Source organism: Oncorhynchus kisutch, unplaced genomic scaffold, assembly GCF_002021735.2.
Source record: "Oncorhynchus kisutch isolate 150728-3 unplaced genomic scaffold, Okis_V2 scaffold3447, whole genome shotgun sequence".
Taxonomy (NCBI): domain Eukaryota; kingdom Metazoa; phylum Chordata; class Actinopteri; order Salmoniformes; family Salmonidae; genus Oncorhynchus; species Oncorhynchus kisutch.
Genome location: NW_022265392.1, coordinates 1 through 14000, shown reverse-complemented (window position 1 = coordinate 14000; position 14000 = coordinate 1). Strand labels below are relative to the sequence as shown.

Genomic DNA, 14000 nt, shown 5'->3' with positions numbered 1-14000 from the left:
AAAGGAGTGGAGAAAAGAGAGAGTAAGGGAGTGGAGGAAAGACAGAAAGGGAGAGTAAGGAGTGGAGAAAGAGAGAGTAAGGAGTGGAGAAAGAGAGAGTAAGGAGTGGAGAAAAGACAGAAAGGGAGAGTAAGGAGTGGAGAAAGAGAGAGTAAGGAGTGGAGAAAGACAGAAAGAGAGAGTAAGGAGTGGAGAAAGACAGAAAGAGAGAGTAAGGAGTGGAGAAAGACAGAAAGAGGGAGTAAGGAGTGGAGAAAGACAGAAAGAGAGAGTAAGGAGTGGAGAAAGACAGAAAGAGAGAGTAAGGAGGGAGAAAGACAGAAAGAGGGAGTAAGGAGTGGAGAAAAGACAGAAAGAGAGAGTAAGAGTGGAGAAAGACAGAAAGGGAGAGTAAGGAGTGGAGAAAGAGAGAGTAAGGAGTGGAGAAAGACAGAAGAGGAGTAAGGAGTGGAGAAAGACAGAAAGAGAGAGTAAGGAGTGGAGAAAGACAGAAAGAGGGAGTAAGTAGTGGAGAAAGACAGAAAGAGAGAGTAAGGAGTGGAGAAAGACAGAAAGAGAGAGTAAGGAGTGGAGAAAGACAGAAAGAGGAGTAGTAAAGTAAAAACAACAGTCCTAGGAGTAAGGGTATCGAAAGACGAGACCTTCCGGTATTAGCACGACGCTCTACCAACTGAGGCTAAACCGCCTTAGATAAGCTCATTCTACGGATAAAGTGGAAAGACTACACCGTACTAAATAAGAGCGGAGAAAGAGAGAGTAAGGAGTGGAGAAAGACAGAAAGAGAGAGTAAGGAGTGGAGAAAGACAGAAAGAGGGAGTAAGGAGTGGAGAAAGACAGAAAGAGAGAGTAAGGAGTGGAGAAAGACAGAAGAGAGAGTAAGGAGTGGAGAAAGACAGAAAGAGAGAGTAGTAAAGTAAAAACAAAATCTCCTGGCCAGTACGGGTATCGAACCCGCGACCTTCGCGTTATTAGCACGACGCTCTAACCAACTGAGCTAACCGGCCTTAGATAATGCTCATTTACGGATAAAGGTGGAAATAACTACACCGTACTAAATAAGAGCGGAGAAAGAGAGAGTAAGGAGTGGAGAAAGAGAGAGTAAGGAGTGGAGAAAGAGAGAGAGTAAGGAGTGTAGAAAGACAGAAGAGAGAGTAAGGAGTGGAGAAAGAGAGAGTAAGGAGTGGAGAAAGAGAGAGTAAGGAGTGGAGAAAGACAGAAAGGGAGAGTAAGGAGAGGAGAAAGAGAGAGTAAGGAGTGGAGAAAGAGAGAGTAAGGAGTGGAGAAAGACAGAAAGGGAGAGTAAGGAGTGGAGAAAGAGAGAGTAAGGAGTGGAGAAAGAGAGAGTAAGGAGTGGAGAAAGACAGAAGGGAGAGTAAGGAGTGGAGAAAGAGAGAGTAAGGAGTGGAGAAAGACAGAAAGAGAGAGTAAGGAGTGGAGAAAGCCAGAAAGAGAGAGTAAGGAGTGGAGAAAGACAGAAAGGGGAGTAAGTAGTGGAGAAAGACAGAAAGAGAGAGGAGTAAGAGAGAGGGAGGAAGACAGAAAGAGAGAGTAAGGAGTGGAGAAAGACAGAAAGAGAGAGTAGTAAAGTAAAAACAAAATCTCCTGGCCAGTACGGGTATCGAACACGCGACCTTCGCGTATTAGCACGACGCTCTAACCAACTGAGCTAACCGGCCTTAGATAATGCTCATTCTACGGATAAAGGTGGAAATAACTACACCGTACTAAATAAGAGCGGAGAAAGAGAGAGTAAGGAGTGGAGGAAAGACAGAAAGAGAGGAGTAAGGAGTGAAGAGAAGGACAGAAAGAGGGAGTAAGGAGTGGAGAAGACAGAAAGAGGAGTAAGGAGTGGAGAAAGACAGAAAGCGAGAGTAAGGAGTGGAGAAAGACAGAAAGAGAGAGTAAGGAGTGGAGAAAGAGAGAGTAAGAGTGGAGAAAGACAGAGAGAGAGAGTAAGGAGTGGAGAAAGAGAGAGTAAGGAGTGGAGAAAGACAGAAAGAGAGAGTAAGGAGTGGAGAAAGACAGAAAGAGAGAGTAAGGAGTGGAGAAAGACAGAAAGAGAGAGTAAGGAGTGGAGAAAGACAGAAAGGGGGAGTAAGGAGTGGAGAAAGACAGAAAGAGAGAGTAAGGAGTGGAGAAAGACAGAAAGAGAGAGTAAGGAGTGGAGAAAGAGAGAGTAAGGAGTGGAGAAAGACAGAAAGAGAGAGTAGTAAAGTAAAAACAAAATCTCCTGGCCAGTACGGGTATCGAACCCGCGACCTTCGCGTTATTAGCACGACGCTCTAACCAACTGAGCTAACCGGCCTTAGATAATGCTCATTCTACGGATAAAGGTGGAAATAACTACACCGTACTAAATAAGAGCGGAGAAAGAGAGAGTAAGGAGTGGAGAAAGAGAGAGTAAGGAGTGGAGAAAGAGAGAGAGTAAGGAGTGTAGAAAGACAGAAAGAGAGAGTAAGGAGTGGAGAAAGAGAGAGTAAGGAGTGGAGAAAGAGAGAGTAAGGAGTGGAGAAAGACAGAAAGAGAGAGTAGTAAAGTAAAAACAAAATCTCCGGCCAGTAGGGTATCGAACCGCGACCTTCGCGTTATTAGCACGACGCTCTAACCAACTGAGCTAACGGCCTAGATAATGCTCATTCTACGGATAAAGGTGGAAATAAACACCGTACGAAATAAGAGCGGAGAAAGAGAGAGTAAGGAGTGGAGAAAGAGAGAGTAAGGAGTGGAGAAAGAGAGAGAGTAAGGAGGGTAGAAAGACAGAAAGAGAGAGTAAGGAGTGGAGAAAGAGAGAGTAAGGAGTGGAGAAAGAGAAGTAAGGAGTGGAGAAAGACAGAAAGGGAGAGTAAGGGAGAGAAAGAGAGAGTAAGGAGTGGAGAAAAGAGAGAGTAAGGAGTGGAGAAAGACAGAAAGGAGGAGTAAGGAGTGGAGAAAGAGAGAGTAAGGAGTGGAGAAAGAGAGAGTAAGGAGTGGAGAAAGACAGAAAGGGAGAGTAAGGAGTGGAGAAAGAGAGAGTAAGGAGTGGAGAAAGACAGAAAGAGAGAGTAAGGAGTGGAGAAAGACAGAAAGAGAGAGTAAGGAGTGGAGAAAGACAGAAAGAGGGAGTAAGTAGTGGAGAAAGACAGAAAGAGAGAGTAAGGAGTGGAGAAAGACAGAAAGAGAGAGTAATGAGTGGAGAAGACAGAAAGAGGGAGTAAGGAGTGGAGAAAGACAGAAAGAGAGAGTAAGGAGTGGAGAAAGACCGAAAGAGAGAGTAAGGAGTGGAGAAAGAGAGAGTAAGGAGTGGAGAAAGACAGAAAGAGAGAGTAGTAAAGTAAAAACAAAATCTCCTGGCCAGTACGGGTATCGAACCCGCGACCTTCGCGTTATTAGCACGACGCTCTAACCAACTGAGCTAACCGGCCTTAGATAATGCTCATTCTACGGATAAAGGTGGAAATAACTACACCGTACTAAATAAGAGCGGAGAAAGAGAGAGTAAGGAGTGGAGAAAGAGAGAGTAAGGAGTGGAGAAGAGAGAGAGTAAGGAGTGTAGAAAGACAGAAAGAGAGAGTAAGGAGTGGAGAAAGAGAGAGTAAGGAGTGGAGAAAGAGAGAGTAAGGAGTGGAGAAAGACAGAAGGAGAGTAAGGAGAGGAGAAAGAGAGAGTAAGGAGTGGAGAAAGAGAGAGTAAGGAGTGGAGAAAGACAGAAAGGGAGAGTAAGGAGTGGAGAAAGAGAGAGTAAGGAGTGGAGAAAGACAGAAAGAGAGAGTAAGGAGTGGAGAAAGACAGAAAGAGAGAGTAAGGAGTGGAGAAAGACAGAAAGAGGAGTAAGGAGTGGAGAAAGACAGAAAGAGAGAGTAAGGAGTGGAGAAAGACAGAAAGAGAGAGTAAGGAGTGGAGAAAGACAGAAAGAGGGAGTAAGGAGTGGAGAAAGACAGAAAGAGAGAGTAAGGAGTGGAGAAAGACAGAAAGGGAGAGTAAGGAGTGGAGAAAGAGAGAGTAAGGAGTGGAGAAAGACAGAAAGAGAGAGTAAGGAGTGGAGAAAGACAGAAGGAGAGAAGGAGTGGAGAAAGACAGAAAGAGGGAGTAAGGAGTGGAGAAAGACAGAAAGAGAGAGTAAGGAGTGGAGAAAGACAGAAAGAGAGAGTAAGGAGTGGAGAAAGACAGAAAGAGAGAGTAGTAAAGTAAAAACAAATCTCCTGGCCAGTACGGGTATCGAAAACGCGACCTTCGCGTTATTAGCACGACGCTCTAACCAACTGAGCTAACCGGCCTTAGATAATGCTCATTCTACGGATAAAGGTGGAAATAACTACACCGTACTAAATAAGAGCGGAGAAAGAGAGAGTAAGGAGTGGAGAAAGACAGAAAGAGAGAGTAAGGAGTGGGAGAAGACAGAAAGAGGGAGTAAGGAGTGGAGAAAGACAGAAAGAGGGAGTAAGGAGTGGAGAAAGACAGAAAGAGAGAGTAAGGAGTGGAGAAAGACAGAAAGAGAGAGTAGTAAAGTAAAAACAAAATCTCCTGGCCAGTACGGGTATCGAACCCGCGACCTTCGCGTTATTAGCACGACGCTCTAACCAACTGAGCTAACCGGCCTTAGATAATGCTCATTCTACGGATAAAGGTGGAAATAACTACACCGTACTAAATAAGAGCGGAGAAAGAGAGAGTAAGGAGTGGAGAAAGAGAGAGTAAGGAGTGGAGAAAGAGAGAGAGTAAGGAGTGTAGAAGACAGAAAGAGAGAGTAAGGAGGTGGAGGAAAGAGAGAGTAAGGAGTGAGAAAAGAGAGAGTAAGGAGTGGAGAAAGACAGAAGGGAGAGTAAGGAGAGGAGAAAAGAGAGAGTAAGGAGTGGAGAAAGAGAGAGTAAGGAGTGGAGAAAGACAGAAAGGGAGAGTAAGGAGTGGAGAAAGAGAGAGTAAGGAGTGGAGAAAGAGAGAGTAAGGAGTGGAGAAAGACAGAAAGGGAGAGTAAGGAGTGGAGAAAGAGAGAGTAAGGAGTGGAGAAAGACAGAAAGAGAGAGTAAGGAGTGGAGAAAGACAGAAAGAGAGAGTAAGGAGTGGAGAAAGACAGAAAGAGGGAGTAAGGAGTGGAGAAAGACAGAAAGAGAGAGTAAGGAGTGGAGAAAGACAGAAAGAGAGAGTAAGGAGTGGAGAAAGACAGAAAGAGAGAGTAGTAAAGTAAAAACAAAATCTCCTGGCCAGTACGGGTATCGAACACGCGACCTTCGCGTTATTAGCACGACGCTCTAACCAACTGAGCTAACCGGCCTTAGATAATGCTCATTCTACGGATAAAGGTGGAAATAACTACACCGTACTAAATAAGAGCGGAGAAAGAGAGAGTAAGGAGTGGAGAAAGACAGAAAGAGAGAGTAAGGAGTGGAGAAAGACAGAAAGAGGGAGTAAGGAGTGGAGAAAGACAGAAAGAGGGAGTAAGGAGTGGAGAAAGACAGAAAGAGAGAGTAAGGAGTGAGAAAGACAGAAAGAGAGAGTAAGGAGTGGAGAAAGAGAGAGAAGAGTGGAGAAAGACAGAAAGAGAGAGTAAGGAGTGGAGAAAGAGAGAGTAAGGAGTGGAGAAAGACAGAAAGAGAGAGTAAGGAGTGGAGAAAGACAGAAAGAGAGAGTAAGGAGTGAGAAGACAGAAGAGAGAGTAAGGAGTGGAGAAAGACAGAAAGAGAGAGTAAGGAGTGGAGAAAGAGAGAGTAAGGAGTGGAGAAAGACAGAAAGAGAGAGTAGTAAAGTAAAAACAAAATCTCCTGGCCAGTACGGGTATCGAAACCCGCGACCTTCGCGTTATTAGCACGACGCTCTAACCAACTGAGCTAACCGGCCTTAGATAATGCTCATTCTACGGATAAAGTGGAAATAAAACACCGTACTAAATAAGAGCGGAGAAAGAGAGAGTAAGGAGTGGAGAAAGAGAGAGTAAGGAGTGGAGAGAAGAGAGAGAGTAAGGAGTGGAGAAAGACAGAAAGAGGAGTAAGGAGTGGAGAAAGAGAGAGTAAGGAGGGGAGAAAGAAGAGTAAAGAAAGAAAGAAGAGTAAGGAGTAGAGAGAGAAGAAAAGAAAGAAGGAAAGGAGAAAGAGAGAGTAAGGAGTGGAGAAAGACAGAAAGAGAGAGTAGTAAAGTAAAAACAAAATCTCCTGGCCAGTACGGGTATCGAACCGCGCCTTCGCGTTATTAGCACGACGCTCTAACCAACTGAGCTAACCGGCCTTAGATAATGCTCATTCTACGGATAAAGGTGGAAATAACTACACCGTACTAAATAAGAGCGGAGAAAGAGAGAGTAAGGAGTGGAGAAAGAGAGAGTAAGGAGTGGAGAAAGAGAGAGTAAGGAGTGTAGAAAGACAGAAAGAGAGAGTAAGGAGTGGAGAAAGAGAGAGTAAGGAGTGGAGAAAGAGAGAGTAAGGAGTGGAGAAAGACAGAAAGGGAGAGTAAGGAGAGGAGAAAGAGAGAGTAAGGAGTGGAGAAAGAGAGAGTAAGGAGTGGAGAAAGACAGAAAGGGAGAGTAAGGAGTGGAGAAAGAGAGAGTAAGGAGTGGAGAAAGAGAGAGTAAGGAGTGGAGAAAGACAGAAAGAGAGAGTAAGGAGTGGAGAAAGAGAGAGTAAGAGTGGAGAAAGACAGAAAGAGAGAGTAAGGAGTGGAGAAAGACAGAAAGAGAGAGTAAGGAGTGGAGAAAGACAGAAAGAGGGAGTAAGGAGTGGAGAAAGACAGAAAGAGAGAGTAAGGAGTGGAGAAAGACAGAAAGAGAGAGTAAGGAGTGGAGAAAGACAGAAAGAGGGAGTAAGGAGTGGAGAAAGACAGAAAGAGAGAGTAAGGAGTGGAGAAAGACAGAAAGAGAGAGTAAGGAGTGGAGAAAGAGAGAGTAAGGAGTGGAGAAAGACAGAAAGAGAGAGTAGTAAAGAAAACAAAATCTCCTGGCCAGTACGGGTATCGAAACCGCGACCTTCGCGTTATTAGCACGACGCTCTAACCAACTGAGCTAACCGGCCTTAGATAATGCTCATTCTACGGATAAAGGTGGAAATAACTACACCGTACTAAATAAGAGCGGAGAAAGAGAGAGTAAGGAGTGGAGAAAGAGAGAGTAAGGAGTGGAGAAAAGAGAGAGTAAGGAGTGTAGAAAGACAGAAAGAGAGAGTAAGGAGTGGAGAAAGAGAGAGTAAGGAGTGGAGAAAGAGAGAGTAAGGAGTGGAGAAAGACAGAAAGGGAGAGTAAGGAGAGGAGAGAGAGAGTAAGGAGTGGAGAAAGAGAGAGTAAGGAGTGGAGAAAGACAGAAAGGGAGAGTAAGGAGTGGAGAAAGAGAGAGTAAGGAGTGGAGAAAGACAGAAAGAGAGAGTAAGGAGTGGAGAAAGACAGAAAGAGAGAGTAAGGAGTGGAGAAAGACAGAAAGAGGGAGTAAGGAGTGGAGAAAGACAGAAAGAGAGAGTAAGGAGTGGAGAAAGACAGAAAGAGAGAGTAAGGAGTGGAGAAAGACAGAAGAGGGAGTAAGGAGTGGAGAAAGACAGAAAGAGAGAGTAAGGAGTGGAGAAAGGGGGAGGGGGAGTGGAGAAAGACAGAAAGGGAGAGTAAGGAGGGGAGAAAGAGAGAGTAAGGAGTGGAGAAAGACAGAAAGAGAGAGTAAGGAGTGGAGAAAGACAGAAAGAGAGAGTAAGGAGTGGGAAAGACAGAAAGAGGGAGTAAGGAGTGGAGAAAGACAGAAAGAGAGAGTAAGGAGTGGAGAAAGACAGAAAGAGAGAGTAAGGAGTGGAGAAAGACAGAAAGAGAGAGTAGGAAAGTAAAAAAAAATCTCCTGGCCAGTAGGGTATCGAACACGCGACCTTCGCGTTATTAGCACGACGCTCTAACCAACTGAGCTAACCGGCCTTAGATAATGCTCATTCTACGGAAAAGGTGGAAATAACTACACCGTACTAAATAAGAGCGGAGAAAGAGAGAGTAAGGAGTGGAGAAAGACAGAAAGAGAGAGTAAGGAGTGGAGAAAGACAGAAAGAGAGAGTAAGGAGTGGAGAAAGACAGAAAGAGAGAGTAAGGAGTGGAGAAAGAAAGAAAGATAAGGAGTGGAGAAAGACAGAAAGAGAGAGTAGTAAAGTAAAAAACAAAATCTCCTTGGCCAGTACGGGTATAGAACCCGCGACCTCTCGCGTTATTAGCACGACGCTCTAACCAACTGAGCTTAACCCTGCCTTAGATAATGCTCATTCTACGGCTAAAGGTGGAAATAACTACCACCGTTACTACAATAAGAGCGGAGAAAGAGAGAGTAAGGAGTGGAGAAAGAGAGGTAAGGAGTGGAGAAAGAGAGAGAGTAAGGAGTGTAGAAAGACAGAAGAGAGAGTAAGGAGTAGGAGAAGAGAGAGTAAGGAGTGGAGAAAGAGAGAGTAAGGAGTGGAGAAAGACAGAAAGGGAGAGTAAGGAGAGGAGAAAGAGAGAGTAAGGAGTGGAGAAAGAGAGAGTAAGGAGTGGAGAAAGACAGAAAGGGAGAGTAAGGAGTGGAGAAAGAGAGAGTAAGGAGTGGAGAAAGAGAGAGTAAGGAGTGGAGAAAGACAGAAAGGGAGAGTAAGGAGTGGAGAAAGAGAGAGTAAGGAGTGGAGAAAGACAGAAAGAGAGAGTAAGGAGTGGAGAAAGACAGAAGAGAGAGTAAGGAGTGGAGAAAGACAGAAAGAGGGAGTAAGTAGTGGAGAAAGACAGAAAGAGAGAGTAAGGAGTGGAGAAAGACAGAAAGAGAGAGTAAGGAGTGGAGAAAGACAGAAAGAGAGAGTAGTAAAGTAAAAACAAAATCTCCTGGCCAGTACGGGTATCGAACACGCGACCTTCGCGTTATTAGCACGACGCTCTAACCAACTGAGCTAACCGGCCTTAGATAATGCTCATTCTACGGATAAAGGTGGAAATAACTACACCGTACTAAATAAGAGCGGAGAAAGAGAGAGTAAGGAGTGGAGAAAGACAGAAAGAGAGAGTAAGGAGTGGAGAAAGACAGAAAGAGGGAGTAAGGAGTGGAGAAAGACAGAAAGAGGGAGTAAGGAGTGGAGAAAGACAGAAAGCGAGAGTAAGGAGTGGAGAAAGACAGAAAGAGAGAGTAAGGAGTGGAGAAAGAGAGAGTAAGAGTGGAGAAGACAGAGAGAGAGAGTAAGGAGTGGAGAAAGAGAGAGTAAGGAGTGGAGAAAGACAGAAAGAGAGAGTAAGGAGTGGAGAAAGACAGAAAGAGAGAGTAAGGAGTGGAGAAAGACAGAAAGAGAGAGTAAGGAGTGGAGAAAGACAGAAAGAGAGAGTAAGGAGTGGAGAAAGAGAGAGTAAGGAGTGGAGAAAGACAGAAAGAGAGAGTAGTAAAGTAAAACAAAATCTCCTGGCCAGTACGGGTATCGAACCGCGACCTTCGCGTTATTAGCACGACGCTCTAACCAACTGAGCTAACCGGCCTTAGATAATGCTCATTCTACGGATAAAGGTGGAAATAACTACACCGTACTAAATAAGAGCGGAGAAAGAGAGAGTAAGGAGTGGAGAAAGAGAGAGTAAGGAGTGGAGAAGAGAGGAGTAAGGAGTGTAGAAAGACAGAAAGAGAGAGTAAGGAGTGGAGAAAGAGAGAGTAAGGAGTGGAGAAAGAGAGAGTAAGGAGTGGAGAAAGACAGAAAGAGAGAGTAGTAAAGTAAAAACAAAATCTCCTGGCCAGTAGGTATCGAACCCGCGACCTTCGCGTTATTAGCACGACGCTCTAACCAACTGAGCTAACCGGCCTTAGATAATGCTCATTCTACGGATAAAGGTGGAAATAACTACACCGTACTAAATAAGAGCGGAGAAAGAGAGAGTAAGGAGTGGAGAAAGAGAGAGTAAGGAGTGGAGAAAGAGAGAGAGTAAGGAGTGTAGAAAGACAGAAAGAGAGAGTAAGGAGTGGAGAAAGAGAGAGTAAGGAGTGGAGAAAGAGAGAGTAAGGAGTGGAGAAAGACAGAAAGGGAGAGTAAGGAGAGGAGAAAGAGAGAGTAAGGAGTGGAGAAAGAGAGAGTAAGGAGTGGAGAAAGACAGAAAGGGAGAGTAAGGAGTGGAGAAAGAGAGAGTAAGGAGTGGAGAAAGAGAGAGTAAGGAGTGGAGAAAGACAGAAAGGGAGAGTAAGGAGTGGAGAAAGAGAGAGTAAGGAGTGGAGAAAGACAGAAAGAGAGAGTAAGGAGTGGAGAAAGACAGAAAGAGAGAGTAAGGAGTGGAGAAAGACAGAAAGAGGGAGTAAGTAGTGGAGAAAGACAGAAAGAGAGAGTAAGGAGTGGAGAAAGACAGAAAGAGAGAGTAAGGAGTGGAGAAAGACAGAAAGAGGGAGTAAGGAGTGGAGAAAGACAGAAAGAGGAGTAAGGAGTGGAAAGACAGAAAGAGAGAGTAAGGAGTGGAGAAAGAGAGAGTAAGGAGTGGAGAAAGACAGAAAGAGAGAGTAGTAAAGTAAAAACAAAATCTCCTGGCCAGTACGGGTATCGAACCGCGACCTTCGCGTTATTAGCACGACGCTCTAACCAACTGAGCTAACCGGCCTTAGATAATGCTCATTCTACGGATAAAGGTGGAAAAACTACACCGTACTAAATAAGAGCGGAGAAAGAGAGAGTAAGGAGTGGAGAAAGAGAGAGTAAGGAGTGGAGAAAGAGAGAGAGTAAGGAGTGTAGAAAGACAGAAAGAGAGAGTAAGGAGTGGAGAAAGAGAGAGTAAGGAGTGGAGAAAGAGAGAGTAAGGAGTGGAGAAAGACAGAAAGGGAGAGTAAGGAGAGAAGAAAGAGAGAGAGAGGTGGAGAGAGAGGAAGGAGGGAAAGGGGGGAGAGAAAGGTGGGAAAAGAGAGAGTAAGGAGTGGAGGAAGACAGAGAAGAGAGAGTAAGGAGTGGAGAAAGAGAGAGTAAGGAGTGGAGAAAGACAGAAAGAGAGAGTAAGGAGTGGAGAAAGAGAGAGTAAGGAGTGGAGAAAGAGAGAGTAAGGAGTGGAGAAAGACAGAAAGGAGAGTAAGGAGTGGAGAAAGAGAGAGTAAGGAGTGGAGAAAGACAGAAAGAGAGAGTAAGGAGTGGAGAAAGACAGAAAGAGAGAGTAAGGAGTGGAGAAAGACAGAAAGAGGGAGTAAGGAGTGGAGAAAGACAGAAAGAGGGAGTAAGGAGTGAGAAAGACAGAAAGAGAGAGTAAGGAGTGGAGAAAGACAGAAAGAGAGAGTAGTAAAGTAAAAACAAAATCTCCTGGCCAGTACGGGTATCGAACCCGCGACCTTCGCGTTATTAGCACGACGCTCTAACCAACTGAGCTAACCGGCCTTAGATAATGCTCATTCTACGGATAAAGGTGGAAATAACTACACCGTACTAAATAAGAGCGGAGAAAGAGAGAGTAAGGAGTGGAGAAAGAGAGAGTAAGGAGTGGAGAAAGAGAGAGAGTAAGGAGTGTAGAAAGACAGAAAGAGAGAGTAAGGAGTGGAGAAAGAGAGAGTAAGGAGTGGAGAAAGAGAGAGTAAGGAGTGGAGAAAGACAGAAAGGGAGAGTAAGGAGAGGAGAAAGAGAGAGTAAGGAGTGGAGAAAGAGAGAGTAAGGAGTGGAGAAAGACAGAAAGGGAGAGTAAGGAGTGGAGAAAGAGAGAGTAAGGAGTGGAGAAAGAGAGAGTAAGGAGTGGAGAAAGACAGAAAGGGAGAGTAAGGAGTGGAGAAAGAGAGAGTAAGGAGTGGAGAAAGACAGAAAGAGAGAGTAAGGAGTGGAGAAAGACAGAAAGAGAGAGTAAGGAGTGGAGAAAGACAGAAAGAGGGAGTAAGTAGTGGAGAAAGACAGAAAGAGAGAGTAAGGAGTGGAGAAAGACAGAAAGAGAGAGTAAGGAGTGGAGAAAGACAGAAAGAGAGAGTAGTAAAGTAAAAACAAAATCTCTGGCCAGTACGGGTATCGAACCCGCGACCTTCGCGTTATTAGCACGACGCTCTAACCAACTGAGCTAACCGGCCTTAGATAATGCTCATTCTACGGATAAAGGTGGAAATAACTACACCGTACTAAATAAGAGCGGAGAAAGAGAGAGTAAGGAGTGGAGAAAGAGAGAGTAAGGAGTGGAGAAAGAGGAGAGTAAGGAGAAGGAGTGTAGAAAGACAGAAAGAGAGAGTAAGGAGTGGAGAGAAAGAGAGAGTAAGGAGTGGAGAAAGAGAGAGTAAGGAGTGGAGAAAGACAGAAGAGAGAGAGTAAAGAAAACAAAATCTCCTGGCCAGTACGGGTATCGAACCCGCGACCTTCGCGTTATTAGCACGACGCTCTAACCAACTGAGCTAACCGGCCTTAGATAATGCTCATTCTACGGATAAAGGTGGAAATACTACACCGTACTAAATAAGAGCGGAGAAAGAGAGAGTAAGGAGTGGAGAAAGAGAGAGTAAGGAGTGGAGAAAGAGAGGAGTAAGGAGTGTAGAAAGACAGTAAAGAGAGGTAAGGAGGGAGAAAGAGAGAGTAAGGAGTGGAGAAAGAGAGAGTAAGGAGTGGAGAAAGACAGAAAGAGAGAGTAAGGAGAGGAGAAAGAGAGAGTAAGGAGTGGAGAAAGAGAGAGTAAGGAGTGGAGAAAGACAGAAAGGGAGAGTAAGGAGTGGAGAAAGAGAGAGTAAGGAGTGGAGAAAGAGAGAGTAAGGAGTGGAGAAAGACAGAAAGGGAGAGTGGAGTGGAGAAAGAGAGAGTAAGGAGTGGAGAAGACAGAAGAGAGAGAAGGAGTGGAGAAAGACAGAAAGAGAGAGTAAGGAGTGGAGAAAGACAGGAAAGAGGGAGTAAGGAGTGAGAAAGACAGAAAGAGAGAGTAAGGAGTGGGAAAGACAGAAAGAGAGAGTAAGGAGTGGAGAAGACAGAAAGAGGGAGTAAGAGTGGAGAAAGAGAGAGTAAGGAGTGGAGAAAGACAGAAAGGGAGAGTAAGGAGAGGAGAAAGAGAGAGTAAGGAGTGGAGAAAGAGAGAGTAAGGAGTGGAGAAAGACAGAATGGAGAGTAAGGAGTGGAGAAAGAGAGAGTAAGGAGTGGAGAAAGAGAGAGTAAGGAGTGGAGAAAGACAGAAAGGGAGAGTAAGGAGTGGAGAAAGAGAGAGTAAGGAGTGGAGAAAGACAGAAAGAGAGAGTAAGGAGTGGAGAAAGACAGAAAGAGAGAGTAAGGAGTGGAGAAAGACAGAAAGAGGAGTAAGGAGTGGAGAAAGACAGAAAGAGAGAGTAAGGAGTGGAGAAGACAGAAGAGAGAGTAAGGAGTGGAGAAAGACAGAAAGAGAGAGTAGTAAAGTAAAAACAAAATCTCCTGGCCAGTACGGGTATCGAAACACGCGACCTTCGCGTTATTAGCACGACGCTCTAACCAACTGAGCTAACCGGCCTTAGATAATGCTCATTCTACGGATAAAGGTGGAAATAACTACACCGTACTAAATAAGAGCGGAGAAAGAGAGAGTAAGGAGTGGAGAAAGACAGAAAGAGAGAGTAAGGAGTGGAGAAAGACAGAAAGAGAGAGTAAGGAGTGGAGAAAGACAGAAAGAGAGAGTAAGGAGTGGAGAAAGACAGAAAGGGAGAGTAAGGAGTGGAGAAAAGACAGAAAGAGAGAGTGAGTGGAGAAAGAGAGAAAAGAGTGGAGAAAGACAGAGAGAGCGAGAGTAAGGAGTGGAGAAAGAGAGAGTAAGGAGTGGAGAAAGACAGAAAGAGTGGGAGTAGGAGTGGAGAAAGACAGAAAGAGAGAGTAAGGAGTGGAGAAAGACAGAAGAGAGAGTAAGGAGTGGAGAAAGACAGAAAGGAGGAGTAAGGAGTGGAGAAAGACAGAAAGAGAGAGTAAGGAGTGGAGAAAGACAGAAAGAGAGAGTAAGGAGTGGAGAAAGAGAGAGTAAGGAGTGGAGAAAGACAGAAAGAGAGAGTAGTAAAGTAAAAACAAAATCTCCTGGCCAGTACGGGTATCGAACCCGCGACTTCGCGTTATTAGCACGACGCTCTAACCAACTGAGCTACCGGCCTTAGATAATGCTCATTCTACGGATAAAGGTGGAAATAACTACACCGTACTAAATAAGAG

The 14000-nt window shown here is 44.7% G+C and overlaps 19 non-coding genes across 19 annotated transcripts; all 19 read right to left on the bottom strand.

Annotated features, from left to right (window-relative positions):
- Positions 1 to 930: 930 nt before the first annotated feature.
- trnai-aau (transfer RNA isoleucine (anticodon AAU)) lies at positions 931 to 1004 on the bottom strand. Its single transcript has one exon. It is a non-coding gene; the product is annotated as a tRNA-Ile (tRNA).
- A 1227-nt stretch (positions 1005 to 2231) lies between these two features.
- trnai-aau (transfer RNA isoleucine (anticodon AAU)) lies at positions 2232 to 2305 on the bottom strand. The gene has a single exon. It is a non-coding gene; the product is annotated as a tRNA-Ile (tRNA).
- Positions 2306 to 3327: 1022 nt separating this feature from the next.
- On the bottom strand, positions 3328 to 3401 carry trnai-aau (transfer RNA isoleucine (anticodon AAU)). The gene has a single exon. It is a non-coding gene; the product is annotated as a tRNA-Ile (tRNA).
- Positions 3402 to 4179: 778 nt separating this feature from the next.
- On the bottom strand, positions 4180 to 4253 carry trnai-aau (transfer RNA isoleucine (anticodon AAU)). The gene has a single exon. It is a non-coding gene; the product is annotated as a tRNA-Ile (tRNA).
- A 248-nt stretch (positions 4254 to 4501) lies between these two features.
- trnai-aau (transfer RNA isoleucine (anticodon AAU)) lies at positions 4502 to 4575 on the bottom strand. The gene has a single exon. It is a non-coding gene; the product is annotated as a tRNA-Ile (tRNA).
- Positions 4576 to 5174: 599 nt separating this feature from the next.
- trnai-aau (transfer RNA isoleucine (anticodon AAU)) lies at positions 5175 to 5248 on the bottom strand. The gene has a single exon. It is a non-coding gene; the product is annotated as a tRNA-Ile (tRNA).
- Positions 5249 to 5736: 488 nt separating this feature from the next.
- trnai-aau (transfer RNA isoleucine (anticodon AAU)) lies at positions 5737 to 5811 on the bottom strand. Its single transcript has one exon. It is a non-coding gene; the product is annotated as a tRNA-Ile (tRNA).
- Positions 5812 to 6123: 312 nt separating this feature from the next.
- On the bottom strand, positions 6124 to 6195 carry trnai-aau (transfer RNA isoleucine (anticodon AAU)). The gene has a single exon. It is a non-coding gene; the product is annotated as a tRNA-Ile (tRNA).
- A 705-nt stretch (positions 6196 to 6900) lies between these two features.
- On the bottom strand, positions 6901 to 6974 carry trnai-aau (transfer RNA isoleucine (anticodon AAU)). Its single transcript has one exon. It is a non-coding gene; the product is annotated as a tRNA-Ile (tRNA).
- Positions 6975 to 7775: 801 nt separating this feature from the next.
- trnai-aau (transfer RNA isoleucine (anticodon AAU)) lies at positions 7776 to 7848 on the bottom strand. Its single transcript has one exon. It is a non-coding gene; the product is annotated as a tRNA-Ile (tRNA).
- Positions 7849 to 8767: 919 nt separating this feature from the next.
- Positions 8768 to 8841, bottom strand: trnai-aau (transfer RNA isoleucine (anticodon AAU)). The gene has a single exon. It is a non-coding gene; the product is annotated as a tRNA-Ile (tRNA).
- Positions 8842 to 9332: 491 nt separating this feature from the next.
- On the bottom strand, positions 9333 to 9405 carry trnai-aau (transfer RNA isoleucine (anticodon AAU)). The gene has a single exon. It is a non-coding gene; the product is annotated as a tRNA-Ile (tRNA).
- A 246-nt stretch (positions 9406 to 9651) lies between these two features.
- On the bottom strand, positions 9652 to 9723 carry trnai-aau (transfer RNA isoleucine (anticodon AAU)). The gene has a single exon. It is a non-coding gene; the product is annotated as a tRNA-Ile (tRNA).
- A 707-nt stretch (positions 9724 to 10430) lies between these two features.
- trnai-aau (transfer RNA isoleucine (anticodon AAU)) lies at positions 10431 to 10503 on the bottom strand. The gene has a single exon. It is a non-coding gene; the product is annotated as a tRNA-Ile (tRNA).
- Positions 10504 to 11187: 684 nt separating this feature from the next.
- trnai-aau (transfer RNA isoleucine (anticodon AAU)) lies at positions 11188 to 11261 on the bottom strand. The gene has a single exon. It is a non-coding gene; the product is annotated as a tRNA-Ile (tRNA).
- A 597-nt stretch (positions 11262 to 11858) lies between these two features.
- On the bottom strand, positions 11859 to 11932 carry trnai-aau (transfer RNA isoleucine (anticodon AAU)). The gene has a single exon. It is a non-coding gene; the product is annotated as a tRNA-Ile (tRNA).
- Positions 11933 to 12183: 251 nt separating this feature from the next.
- Positions 12184 to 12257, bottom strand: trnai-aau (transfer RNA isoleucine (anticodon AAU)). The gene has a single exon. It is a non-coding gene; the product is annotated as a tRNA-Ile (tRNA).
- A 985-nt stretch (positions 12258 to 13242) lies between these two features.
- Positions 13243 to 13317, bottom strand: trnai-aau (transfer RNA isoleucine (anticodon AAU)). Its single transcript has one exon. It is a non-coding gene; the product is annotated as a tRNA-Ile (tRNA).
- Positions 13318 to 13869: 552 nt separating this feature from the next.
- Positions 13870 to 13941, bottom strand: trnai-aau (transfer RNA isoleucine (anticodon AAU)). Its single transcript has one exon. It is a non-coding gene; the product is annotated as a tRNA-Ile (tRNA).
- Between the last annotated feature and the right edge of the window lie 59 nt (positions 13942 to 14000).